Consider the following 14,382-nt stretch of genomic DNA (forward strand, 5'->3'; position numbering starts at 1 on the left):
GCAAATACTCATCTATTTAATCAGTAAATACAATAAAAATGAATGGAAGTAAAACTTGCTAACGATGAATCTAGAAAGCATGTGATCACCTCACAAGAACTGACAATTTGGTGAGTTCTGAGACCCATTTACAGATTTTTTTTCAGTATGATTCCCCTGACTTTCTGACCACTTTTCTTTTTCCTTTCTTTAATGAGTTTAATGAACAGGGTCAACAACAGCCTGGCAGACCTTTGCTGATGCAAAAACACAGCTTCCATGTCCAGTGAGACATTTATCCTGGAGACAGATACAAGTGGCCATGGCCCAGGGATGTAGATAGGTTCAGGTTGCTCCAAATGCCATGTTCCAATGCAATAAACAATTTCAAAGGTTTTCATAGTAAGAGAACAAAGACAGTTATAAGTCAAGGCATTAGTAGAGTTAAAGTACAGTGCTAGTAAGACTGGGTAGCTGGGAGAAGGCAGAGCAGAAAGTTTTCTGTTACAGCCTCAGATGTTACACAACAACATTCTTGCCTTTGTATTGCTGGAAGTGATGGGCTCTGTTTATGCATTCCAGAAAGGGGGATTTTCAGCTTTAATTCACAAGGACATTAGGTCAAACACAAAGGTAGTTAATAAATATCTATTTTGTAAGCTAAAGATAAGTAAGGCAAGATAAATAACCCTGGGCCCCAAATGTTCCACCCCTCTGTGATTATTGACATTTTAATCAATCAGCCTGAGCCTTAACAAATGTGTAACTTTTTAATGTTCCCCTTTGGGGAGGGAGCTGGAATCGGAGCTCCCTCTAATCCATAATCATGAACTTCTGTTCTCCTTGCCTCCACTTCCCGAGTGCTGGAACCATAGGCATATGGCACCACACCAGGTTTGGTGGCTTATTTTCTGAATAACTAAAAACTGTCACTACTTATCATTTCCAGCATGTGTGACAGGATGGTGTGTTCCAGTAATTGTGGGGGAATTTCGAAATAAGACATTTCGCAAGTGTTCCTGGTGTCATGGGGGTTCTTTGTCTTTGTTTTTGTATGTTAAAAAACAAAGGAAGCTGGAGAAGTGCTCTTCACTTAAGGATCTGCGAACGCTGTGCCGTCTGCCCATCAAAATAAAGGATGGTTTCCAAACTTGGCTCAAGCTGGCCCTGAGGTAAAGCCAGGAGTGACAAAGGTAAGAAGCCGTGTGGAAAGTGAGAGTCTGAGGACGATTGACAGAGGTGACCAAGAGACTAGAGAAAAGAAAGTTAGAAGGGAGGGCCTCACTGAAGTGAGGGACGGAGTCAGCTTCCTGCCGTGATGGTAGCCGTGAGGCCTCCCTCAGGTTTTACAGCTTTCTGGTCTGAGTTTGAACTCAAGGACAGCTCTGTGTAGAAAGAGAAAGTGTGAACTCCAAAGCAGGACTGTCTCCAGCCACCAATTCACAGTCCAGACAAGTCCAGCTCCCTGGTTGGAAGGTCACCATGGTGTAATTTCAAAGCCCTTACAGTAGAGTCTCAATCCAGCTTCATCTGGCCAAGGCAGAAGCTTTCTGTGGGTCCCTTTAAATACAGCTTGTGTGATAAGCACCCTGCAATTCCTGATAATTCTAATATAAAATAAACAGTTCTTGGGCCTCTGAGATGACTGAATGAGTAAAGGCCCTGGTAGCCAAGCCTGATGACCTGACTTTGATCCCTGGGACCCACACAGTGCAGAGAGCCAATTCTTTTTTTTTCCCCCATTTTTTTAAAAAATTGAGTATTTCTTATTTACATTTCAAATGTTATTCCCTTTCCCCGTTTCCTGTCTACCAGTACTCTAACCCCTCCCGCTCCCCTTGTATAAGAATGTTCCCCTCCCCATCCACCCACCCTTACTGCCCAATTCTTAAAAGTCTGACCTTCATATGCCCATCAGGGCATGCACACATATATACACATATATACACATATATACACATATATACACATAATACACACACAGAAAATAACTACATGTAATAAAAATGTTTGAAGTACTAAGTAAATAAGCAGCCCTCCCTCGGTGCTCTCGGCTTACCTGAATTAAATGAACATATATAAGACAAGAGTCGTCACTGTTCACAAAGGTCTAGCACTCACTGTTAAGCTGTGTCATTCTATTTAGCTCTCAGAGCTGACAGGGGAAAGTCTTACTTTATTATCTTTCTGCAAATGTGTAAACTTGGAAAGAGAAAGTTGAGGTAGCCTGGTGTAGGCCACATGGCTCGTAACCACTATAACAGAGACAGCTGACACACCAGCCAGCCTGGGGTCCAGACTCTCAGCCAACCCACTCTGAAGAAAGTCTGCAACCAAAAGAGTGAGTGCATCGGACCGTTGTGCTTCCGGAAGCTCATTCGGCACTGGAAGCATTCGAAGCCATCTGTTGTGTTATGATCTTATCTCTCGAATGTTGGTGGATAACTTCAGGTAATTTCCTGTGATGTTATATCCTGGTCTCACTGCCAGATGGCCAGGAGGCCGTTTCTAATATTTATCTTGAATCTCCCTCTATGTGATGGAGAGGCTTTGTCACAGACTTAGTCTTACGAGACGACTATACACACGGCTGGAAAGGTGGTTAAGAGCATTTGCAGAAGACTGGAGTTCTGTTCCCGGCATCCATATGGTGGCTCGTAAGTGTCTGCAACTCCAGTTCCAGGGGATCTAATGCCATCTTCTGGCCTCCGAGGCCACTGCATACACATGGTACACATAAACATGGAGGTGAACACTTATACATATAAAAAAATTTAAAAATGTTTTTTAAAAAACATATTCCCTGGATTGAATAATTCTCCTGAACATACAATGTTCCTTTCCCAAATCCAAACTTGTTTATTTTCATGCCTTGGAGAATGTTTATTTTAGCTCAATTTCTTTTGTTTTTATTTATTTATTTATTTATTCATTCATTCATTTATTTATTTATTTATTTATTTATTTATTTATTTATTGTCTTCCTTTGCTTGGCTTTGTTTTAGTAGTGGCGGGCACAGGGTTGCATGTGTATGTAGCCCAGGCTGGCCTCAAGCTCAGCCATGTAACTGAGGGTAACCTTCAACTCCTAATCTCCTGCCTCCACCCTCCTGCCCCCCAGTTCAGAGAGCATGAGTACACACCACGGTTTATGCTGTTGCTAAGGATGGAGCACAGGGCTGTGCTCACGCTGTGTTTGGCCTTGCTCCGGCCGAGCTACACCCTCAGCCTCTCTCTCCATTATCTCTCAGTTTAGGCAAAGCTGCTGGATGAATTAGTTCTCTGCATTCACTCCTCTCTTCCCTAGACCCCTCCCTCCAGCTTTTCCACGCCTCAGTTTCTCAGAAATTGGAACCAACCAATAGTCAATGTCGTGTGCTCAGTATAATGTGATTGCACTGAGTATAGAAAGCATTGAGGCCCCGCGTGCACACTTCCTGTTCTGCCTCCCTGCTCACCCATCTCTACACTCACTGGCCAGCTCCGAGTCCCCTTCCTAAACGCTCAGGGTTTTTTGTTTGTTTCACTCCCGAGATCCAGCACTGTCGCTCATCTTTCTCCCTCCACCCTATTGACTTTCTCCTCTTCTCTCACGCACGGTCTGAAAAATTATGTAGACAATGGCGACTACTGGCGTTTTATATTCAGCCCAGTCTTCTTTTCTGAATTCATATAGATTTATTCAAACTCTAACTAAACATCTTCTCTTAGAAACTTTATCAGAATATCAGGCTTAACATTTTCAACTAAATTCTTTACATATACATTTGACATCAAACTACAGTATCCATAGCTGTTCACTGTTGAGATAATCTTTATTTATAACTCCATCTCTCCAGGTGCTCAGACAAACAGGGGCAGTGTTATAGATGCTCCTTTCTTCCCACGCCCATATCCTCCTGGCCCCACTTCCGGTAGCCATTCTGCACAGTTGACTCCCGCCCCCGCATGGCTCCAATACTGTCCCAACTGAGATGGCTCTCCTGAATCACCTTACTAGCCTCACAGCTCCTATGTCTGACACTCTTTCTACGCTCTACCACAGCAGTTCTCAACCTATGTGTCATGCCCACTTTGGGGGTCATATATCAGGTATCCTGCATATCAGATATTTACATTACAATTCATAACAGTAGCCAAGGGCGTAACAGTGTGGTCGACAGCTTGGATAAGTCCCATGGAGCTGGTACTGACACTGACACTGAAGATGTGTAGGGTTGTGGGAGCGGCCTAGAACTAGCTCATCTCTCCGATGCCATGGAGCAAGTGGGCCAGCATAAAGGTGCCCACCAAGTGATACCGAATGGTGTGAAAGGCAGCACTGAGGCAAAGCGATTACCAGCTCAGTTTATACTAAAATTCTTTAAGAATTTTCCAGAGCTGGCTCATTCTGCTATCAATACCCAGTTAGACCTCTGTGAGGATAAAGATGTGTCAGCCCAGATACGACACCAAACAATTAAAGAGCTGCCTCAGTTTGCCACAGGAGAAAACCTTCCGAGAGTAGCAGATGTACTGACCCAGCTTCTGCAGAGACATGACTCTGTAGAATTTAATTTGGTGAACAGTGCTCTGTTAAGTATATTTAAGATGACTGTAAAAGGAACATTAGGTGGTTTGTTTAGCCAGATTCTTCAAGGAGAAGACATTGTTAGAGAACGAGCAATTAAATTCCTGTCCACCAAACTCAAGACACTCCCAGAGGAAATAGAGGAGTACCCCCCCCCCATTGAATCCAGGAAGGACCTAGAACACGTAACTGGTGAAGACTTTGTTTTGTTCGTGAAGACACTGTCTGGGTTAAAAAGCTTGCAGTCAGTGAGTGGTCGAGCTGGAGGCAGAACAGGGTGACCTGGAGCAGACCGTCAGCACCTCACACCCTGACTGCGTGGACAGGGTACTGCAGTGCACCCGGCAGGCTGTGCCCCTCGTCTCTAAAAAATGTCTATCCCACAAAATTTGTGACACACTTCTCGAGCAGGTTCTCCCTAATCTCAGTACCCCAACGACCCCAGTGGAGGGTCTCGATATACAGTTGGAAGTATTAAAGTTGTTGGCAGAGAGGAGCTCATTTTGTGATGACCTGGAAAAGCTAGAAACAAATTTAAGGAAACAGTTCGTTACGTTACTGGAGTATATGCCTCTCCCTCCAGAAGAAGCAGGAGATGGAGAGAAGCTGGGAATGCAGAGGCCAAGCTGCAGTTCACTTGCGTGGAGAGCTTACTGTATAGTTTTCATCAAGCTGGGCTGAAAACTTCCAGCATTGTCATGAGATTGTTACACTTAAATCTACTACTACTCATTGGATTGCTGGGAATATCCCTAAAAGGACTGCTGCCTTCAGTTGAAAATGCAATGTTCTTTCTACCTTTATAGTATGATCTACTTTTGTGAAAGACCATGGCTGTGTCTGAGGTAAAACCAGAACAATATTTTTGGATGCTTTGTCTGCAGCCTGGACCTGTTTTCACAATATCCTCATTATCCGAACTTCATCTTGTGAATCTTGCTTTTGCACATCTTGATGATTTGTTATAGAGAACTGACTCCAGTGGGAAACTCAGTCTAGCTTGTGATCTGGTAAAGATCATCACTTTTTGAAATGTTACTTATTTTCCTCCCCATTCTGTTACAGTTTTTTGCCCAGTACATGGAGAAGAGTAATAATCAGTCTTAACCTTTTGCTTTCATTGTTTTCTATATGAAGTTGCTAGGCAGTTTTGTAACATTCCTGCCAAGGGTCATAGAAATTAAACACCAGCTTCTCACAATGTACAAGTGTCAAGGGCCTTTTAGAACGAAGCTGCTTTGCATTGCTCCGTTCACTCTTCTCCATAATTTGGGATACAGCTTTGAATACAGAGTCTTATTATTTGAATAGGAGTACATGTGCATAATATACATACGGACATAAGCATATGTTGTGTGTGTATATGCATGCTATAGAACCTGAGTGTACAACAAATCAATACTTTAAATTCTCAGAATGGGTCATCTGACATAGTGATTATCCCTTTGAGGCTGAATCCATTACTGACTTGGTATCTAGGTTTTTACTCCAGCAGGGAGGAGTTTCAGTCAGTTGAACTCACATGGTTATTATTGTTTAAAACTAAAAACAAAAGCTGTTTTTGCAGAGACAAGTCTGTTGGTGAAATATAGCTGGATCTGGTGTAAATACAGGTTCCCACAGGATAGGCTAGGATTTGGAGACTTAATAACCAGGACTACCCAGGAAAGTGACGATGACGTAGTACCTACCTAAAGTTGCTCACTCAGCTGGCTTTAGCCAGTTTCAAAATTTAACTTCTCAGGTTGTTAATCAGATTAATACATGTTAGCCAATAGTCTTTGGATTAAGACAACAGATGAGGGAGGTTTGCTGAGTATCTTGTGTTGGGCATTTTTAGTAGCCCGGGCTCTGTTATTCATTTAAATGTTTCATACGTTTTTGTTTCACAGTTAATCTTCCTTCTCCAAGTTTACTATTAAAATCAGAAATTCAGATGACATTTCTAGTGGTTTGTTGTTTTGTTGGGTTTTTGTGTTTTGTTTTGTTTTGTTTTGTTTTGTTTTGTTTTTTGAGGTTTTGATTCCTAAACAGGTGTCTTCACTAACATCACTTCTACCCTGGGGGAAAAACCAATCTCCTTTCTGAGAATCACTGCACGTATTTATAGTGAAAATATTTCTGAAAGTCTAGAATGATGCAAGTGAACACAGGAAGTTGGTCAGCTTGACTAAGGAGTGCTGTTAATAAACTCTGAGCATTCCACGGGACTGAGCTGAACCTAGGCTCCCTTGGAATCTGAACACAGTCACATGGGATCGCCAGTTGAATACTCTGACCATCTCGTTATGGACCTCAGAGATAGGTCAGCCATGGCCTAAAGCCATTTCAAGAACAAAAATGACCTGGACTATAGCAATGTAAGTTTGAACGCAATCATGTTTCCTCTCTTGTCTGAGGGTATTTGTAACTAAGCAGAAGTAACTGGACCTCATCCTTCTGCTTCCTTTCCCTTGCCTAGTCAGAAATTTGAAAGAAAATCTTCATGCCATAAGTCTTTTTCTTTCACAAGGACACCTGTGTATCCCCTTGTTTAAATGTAAATGTTCCCCTATGCTTTTGAAATAAACTTCCTTCTGTAATTTTGTTTTGTGTCTTAATGTGTTATAACTTAGGATTCTTGATTCTTAGATGTCAGTATTTATTGATTGCTTCTCTTTGGCAAACCATGTTAGACCTTAAATATAAAGATTAAAAAAACAACAGTAGCAAAATTGCAGTTATAAAGTAACAATGAGGGATTGGGGATTTAGCTCAGTGGTAGAGAGCTTGCCTAGCGAGCGAAAGACCCTGGGTTCGGTCCCCAGCTCTGAAAAAAAAAAGTATCAATGAAAATAATTTCATGGTTGGGGGTCACCACAACATGAAGAACTGTATTGAAGGGTCTCGGCATTAGGAAGGTTGAGAACCACTGCTCTAGAATCTATTTTACACACAGGATCCTCTACGTGTGAAGGTCAAATCACATCTTCTCTCTGTTAGAACTAAACAATAGTATAGCAGGTTCACTGCAAAATTCAAGGCTTTTTTTAGTGTTTTTACAAAGTGAAGACATAAGCCTGTAATCCTAGGACTGGGCGGCAGAGGTCACAGAGTGGGCTTGATTGCTAGTCTGGACTGGAGGAGACACTGGTTTTTTTGTTTTGTTTTGTTTTGTTTTTTTATTGGATTTTTTATTTACATTTCAAATGTTATCCCCTTTTCTCCTTTCCCCTCCAGAAACCCACTACTCCCCCTGCTTCTATGAGGGTGCTCCCCCATACACCCACCCATTCCCTCCCACCTCCCTGCCCTGGCATTCCCCTACACTGGGGCATCTAACCTTGACAGGACTAAGGACCTCTCCTCCCATTGATGTCAGACAAGGCCATTCTCTGCTACATATGCAGATGGAGCCATAGGTCCATCCCTGTGTTCTCTTGGGATGGTGGTTTAGTCCCTGGGAGCCCTGGGGGCAGGGAGGTCTGGTTGGTTGATATTGGTGATCTTCCTATGGGGTTGCAAACCACTTCAGCTCCTTCAGTCCTTCCCCTGACTCCTCCATTGGGGACTCTGTTCTCAGTTTAATGGTTGGCTGCGAGCATTCGCCTCTGTATTTGTCATGCTCCGGCAGAGCCTCTCAGGAGACAGCTATATCAGGAGGAGACTGTTTTAGACAAAGAAAAAAGAGCAAAGATAATTGCTTGGCTCTTTCCTCCCAATGAAACATCCATCCCCCAGATACCCGAATGGACAGTCTCATTTTTATTCGAAGTTGGACTCAACAATCATGGGCTTCGTAAAACTCAACTCGATCCCCTTACCCAGCTACATGAAGTTCCACTCTTATGTTCCCCTTACTTAATTTACTTTTTCCCAAAGTGATTCACACATTCTTAGCTGACAAACCATTGATTTATTTTGTTATCCTTGTCTGCTTCCCTGTGCAAGACTGTAAACGCCAATAGCTCAGGGATGCAGGGATATTTTATTTACATTCCAAATGCTTTCAATGGTGCCTTGCCATGGTGGGGATTGACGAGCAGATGCTAAATGAATAGACACAAGGATAATTACCTTCCTTACAACTCTGCACTCAAGACTGGTAAGCACAGCTCATTGCTTTAAGTCTGCTTTTAAGCCCCCAGCTTCCCATCCATATTTATCATACAATTGCAACTCTATTTGTTGTACTATTCCAAAAATCTAGAAATACTTTGTCTTAGAAGGAATACAAGAAGCTTGAGTCCATCAATAGTGAATGGGTCTGGCCTCTGACAACTACGTGATGTGACTGGCAGATTATTTGCTCCTTGTATAACTTCTTGACCTGCCTTGCAGATGTTCGTAAGATTTATGGTCTGCTGCTATTGTTATTGTTGTTGCTCTTTTGACACAGAACCTCTGCCTTTGAACTGAGTACCTGAGGGTGACCTTGAACACCACCCAGATCTTTCTGCCCCCAACTCTTCATGCTGGGATTACAGGCATGCATTATCCTTATACATCTGTATATAGTATAAAACTGAGTCTGCAGTTCAAGAGAACAGATGACATTTTGGTTTTGGGTTTCTCCTATAACTAGAAGCAAGCATTGGATTATTCTGGAGAGGGGGGGCAGTTATTCTGCAACAGGAAGGTAACTTTCTGACAAAGGAACCACATGACAGCAATAAAAGCTCATCCTTGAGTCAAGCATAATTTTATGTCAGTACCCCATCAATACCTTTACAAATCACAGTTATTTTGAAAACAATTTTTTCATTTGAGGGTCAGTTGAATAGAGAAGGGTAGGAAAATGGCATGTTCTCTCTTGGTTTTTATTGAAGGATTCAATTTACATTACGACCTCTTGACCATAGAACTTGATGTATTCATATTTGATTAAAATGGATACTCATTTCTCTGTCAAGAGAAGGCTTACAACAGAGCTTCTGAGAGGTAACACATGGTGCCCAGCTCCGCTGCCTTACAATTAGTGAGCTTTGCTCAAATCAGAGCCAAGTCCATAAGGCATAGATGTTCATATCAACAAAGAGCTTATAATTTAATTGGAATGCCATTTGCACTACTTTATTTTTCAACAAATACTTCAATATTTTATGCCTTCTGCTGTGTATGTTTGACATACTTAATTAGTACTTAATTAGTAGCCCAGGTTCTCCATTGTTCTTGTGGGACTTAATCACAGCAATGAAACCTCTTTGGCTAAACATGGTAGTGTTGTTGGGAATTTAAGAAGCCATTTATAAAGTATGAAAAGGAAGGCAAGTCCCCAGGCAGTGCCTCTTTTTCTCCAGTGAATGGTGCCCCTTGCCCAGCACAGCAATTCTTAATACTGATTACAAGCAGAAATTCCAATCTGGAGTTCAGATTATTTGCTTGTAATTGATGATGAATATGAACATTGCTTGGCAAGTCAAGTGTCTGACCATACATCATCTATTCTCTTCTGAAACTTTCTATGGGGTAATGAATAAACTTGACAGAGTAAGCTAACATGGTCTCAATTTTGATGCCAAGATCAGATAGTCATTTCTCTTTTCTAGGTCTGTTTCATGCAGAGAACCAGAGGAAGGGTCTTAATTTAATGACCCCAGAGTTCCTTTGCAGTTGCAAGGTTTTATAATTCTACTTCCATTAACTGTCCCAAATATGTATTTTTAAGTATCAAAATATATTCTAAATTTGAAATACCATGCTCATTTATGCATTCATTCATAAGTGTTCTAATTTCATGGATTTAGAATGAATATATATATATATATTTCAATTTACCACTTCTAAATAAATGAACCCAGTTTTCAGAGTTCTTGTTTTGGTTTCCTTTGCCTTGATGTCTCTGCACCCCCCCAATGTCTGTCTGTCTGTCTGTCTCTCTCTCTCTCTCTGTCTCTCGCACGCACGCATGAGCGTGTGTGTGTGTGTGTATGTGTGTGTGTGTGTGTGTATGTGTGTGTGTGGTATGTAGGTTTTGTTGAGGTGTTTTAAGGGAAATTAGTGTGGGAAAAGAAAAAGTGAAGAAATCAAATTATTTATGTCTTAGTTTCTATTTCCATGATAAAACACCCTGGCCAATCTCCTATAAACAGGACTTCCAGTGGAGGTATCCCACAAAACCTTCAGCCCACAATTTGTCCCAGCTTCAAGAGGTGCAGGGATGCATTCAGAGCCTGCCCCACATGTGGCCCATACATATACAGCCACCCAATTAGACAAGATGGATGAAGCAAAGAAGTGCAGACCGACAGGAGCCGGATGTAGATCTCTCCTGAGAGACACAGCCAGAATACAGCAAATACAGAGGCGAATGCCAGCAGCAAACTACTGAACTGAGAATAGGTCCCCCATTGAAGGAATCAGAGAAAGAACTGGAAGAGCTTGAAGGGGCTCGAGACCCCATATGTACAACAATGCCAAGCAACCAGAGCTTCCAGGGACTAAGCCACTACCTAAAGACTATACATGGACTGACCCTGGACTCTGACCTCATAGGTAGCAATGAATATCCTAGTAAGAGCACCAGTGGAAGGGGAAGCCCTTGGTCCTGCTAAGACTGAACCCCTAGTGAATGAGATTGTTGGGGGGAGGGCGGCAATGGGGGGAGGATGGGGAGGGGAACACCCATAACGAAGGGGAGGGGAGGGATTAGGGGGATGTTTGCCCAGAAACCGGAAAAAGGAATAACACTCGAAATGTAAATAAGAAATACTCAAGTTAATAAAAAAAAAAAAAAGAAACAAAAGGTTAACTTTCACCACAGCATTTCTGCCATGTTATTGTATGCTGTAGCCATAAACAGGTAATTTTAAAAAGTAATTTATAATATAAAATACATAGCACACTTTTATAAATCCTATTGGTTAAAAGTAGTAATTGAAATGTAATTTGTTATCTTTTTAAAAAAACTTGCATTATATTTTTGCATACATTATATTTTTGTATGTGTATGCATTTATTGTTTTCTGTGTTTATACATATATTAATTGTTTATATGTGTGTGTGAATATGTATGAGTATCTGCATGTGTGATACATGAAGAGGTGAGATGATAACTTGCAGAAGTCATCGTTCTCCTTCTATCATGTCAGTTCCAAGGACTAAACTAAAGTCATCAGTCTTAGCAGCAAGCACCTTTACCTACTGAATCTTTTCAGCAGCCCATGAACTCTGTTTTTAGTGGATTATAGTATGCTTAAGAAGATAAGGAGTGATTTTAAAGGAAATAGTATTTTATTTCTTCTGACCTCTTACAATATTTGATGCATCTAGCCTATGTTTAATCAATCTGATTTCACTTGTTTTTGTTGTGGAATGAGAAGACTAAATAAATACCTACATATTAATTCATTTATTCAAAAAAAAAAGAGGTGCAGGGATGAAGATTGAGCAGAGATTGAGGGAATGGCCAACTAATGACTAGACCAACTTGGGACCTACTCCGTGAGAGAGAGAGCCAACCCCTGACACGATTAGTGATACTCTACTCTGCTTGCAGAAGTGTCTCCTAGGAGGATTCATCTAGCAGCTAATGGGAACTAATGTGGAGACCCACAGTCAAACATTAGGCCAAGCTCAGGGAGTCTTGTGAAAGGATCGAGAAGGAGCCAGATGGGTCAAGAACACCACAAAAGACATACAGAGTCAACTGACCTGGGTTCATGGGACCTCGCCAACTAAGAGTATGCATGGACTGGATCTAGGCCCACTACACTTTTGTAGAAGATGTGTAGCTTGGATATCATGTGAATCCCCTAATAATTGGAGTAGGGTCAATCTCTGACTTGAACTCTGATGCCTGCCTTTCGATCCCTTTCCGCTAGCTGGGCTGCCTTGTCTGGCCTCAGTGGGAGAGGACACACTTGGTCCTGCTGCAAGTTGGTGTGCCATGAAGAGTTGGTATCCACTGGGGGTTTGGGGTGAGCTACCCTTCTCTGAGGAGGCAGAGACAGAGTGATAGGAGAAAGGGTATATGAGGGTGAGACTGGGAGGAGAGGAGGGTGGGGACTGCGACTGGGATGTAAAGTGAATAAATAAATTAATTAATTAATGAAGAAACAAGCATCATGGCCAAGAGTAACCTGAGGAGGAGAGGATTCCATCTTATATGTCGGAGGTACATCATCCAGGAAGTTGGGGCAGGAACTCAAAGCAGAAACTGACGTAAAAACCATCAATAAGTGCTAAGTGGCTTCTCCTGGCTTGTTCAGCCTCCTTTCTTATAGCAACCAGGACCACCAGTTCAGCAGTGGCACCACCCACAGTTAGCTGTTCTCTCCCACATCAATCACCAACCAAGAAAGTGTACTCAGGTTTGCCCACATGCTGATCCATTGGAGACATATTCTCAATTGACGTTTCCTCTTCCAAAATGACTCAAGCTTGGGTCAAGAAGTCGTAAAACTAGCAAAGAAGCACATATACACATTAGCCTAGTTCCCCGCGCCCTTTAATCAGAATGATAAGAATCAAAGCAATGTTATCTTTTTTAAAAAAGCATGTTTTACTTTCCAAGTGGTGAATCTATTACAATAGAAAAGAATCCTTGGTCTTCGGCACATGGCCAAGAATCAATTTATACAAAGCTGTCGTTCAAGGGTTTGGAATTATAGGGAGAGAAGAAATATTCTTTTTCATTTAAGTCATTTCCATTTGATATTAAATGTCTTATCAAATGACCTGCCAAATTATGTCATACCCTAAATGGAATATTATTTAAAAAATATGACCAAACCCCACAAAAAACTTAGACAAGAATTAGAGAACACAGATGTTGTTAACCGCTCCTTGCATTTTCTCTTCCAGTCAGTCAAGGGTACGAAAGCACTTCCACAAGCTCTAGTCTACCCTTTGCTGAGTGCTGGACAGCAGAATACAGTCTAGGATTGGGGGCATCACACAGAGGTAGCGTGCTTACCTAGTGAGCAGGGCTTTGCACTCAGTTTCCAGCTCTAGGGAAGAAAAGTGAATGCAGCCCAGTATGGAATACATATTAGCAGCCAATTAAACAGCAGAGTGTATTGGACACCATAACCCACTAGCTCTTCTCAGAGAGTCAGGAAATAGAGTATAGAGGAGGAACCATCTGAGATCCTTCTTCTCAAGGGAGAAGCAAGAATTGAAGGGAAAGGGAGAGGAAGGAGGAAGAAGGAGGGAGTAGGGAGGAAGGGAGGGACTGAGAAAGATTCCAAGGAAAAACCACAAAGGCAGCACCTGATAAGAGTAAAGGACTTTGCCTCTGGAATTAAGAATCAATAAAAATGGACTATGTGCTGCATACCAGCGGTATCTGGGTAAGGTTCTGAAAAGTTTTATATACTGTGCACACAACAGTATTTTGAAGCTAGCAATACTGCGCACACGCACACACACACTCACACTCACATACAAACACACACATATGCACACACCTTCTATATAAAAGCATAGCCTCAATTTGTGCTTTCATGGCGCTAAGAATTAGGAAATTAGATGACGACTGAGCACCACCCTCATGACTAAGGTACACAACAGTCACTCTAAGTCGCTTTATTTAAAATAAACGCAATACAACAAGCATCTCTCTCTCTCTGCTTAGCCTCCAACTCCAGCTCTCACATCCAGAGAACCCCATGGCTGCTCAGAAAACAAAACTGTTTTTCTCAGCTGCCCTATGCATTCTTCCAAACAGGAATGCGTGATGCCACGCAACCCACATAACATCGAATCCCACTCAGCATTTACACGACTGATCCAACAGAGGGAAAGGTCTGAGAGCCATTGTATATGAAGCTGTGATAAATTTGGTTGGCTCCTGCTTCTGTGCTGTATATGAGACTGTGTCCTATCCCTAGGAAATCTATCCTGGATCAGCT

The 14,382-nt window shown here is 41.9% G+C and overlaps 1 pseudogene; it reads left to right on the forward strand.

The window, feature by feature from the left end:
• The first annotated feature begins 694 nt into the window (after positions 1–694).
• Positions 695–11,015, forward strand: Api5-ps1 (apoptosis inhibitor 5, pseudogene 1; annotated as a pseudogene).
• The last annotated feature ends 3,367 nt before the right edge of the window (positions 11,016–14,382 follow it).

The sequence above is a fragment of the Rattus norvegicus genome, chromosome 18, assembly GCF_036323735.1.
Source record: "Rattus norvegicus strain BN/NHsdMcwi chromosome 18, GRCr8, whole genome shotgun sequence".
In the NCBI taxonomy this organism is placed as follows: domain Eukaryota; kingdom Metazoa; phylum Chordata; class Mammalia; order Rodentia; family Muridae; genus Rattus; species Rattus norvegicus.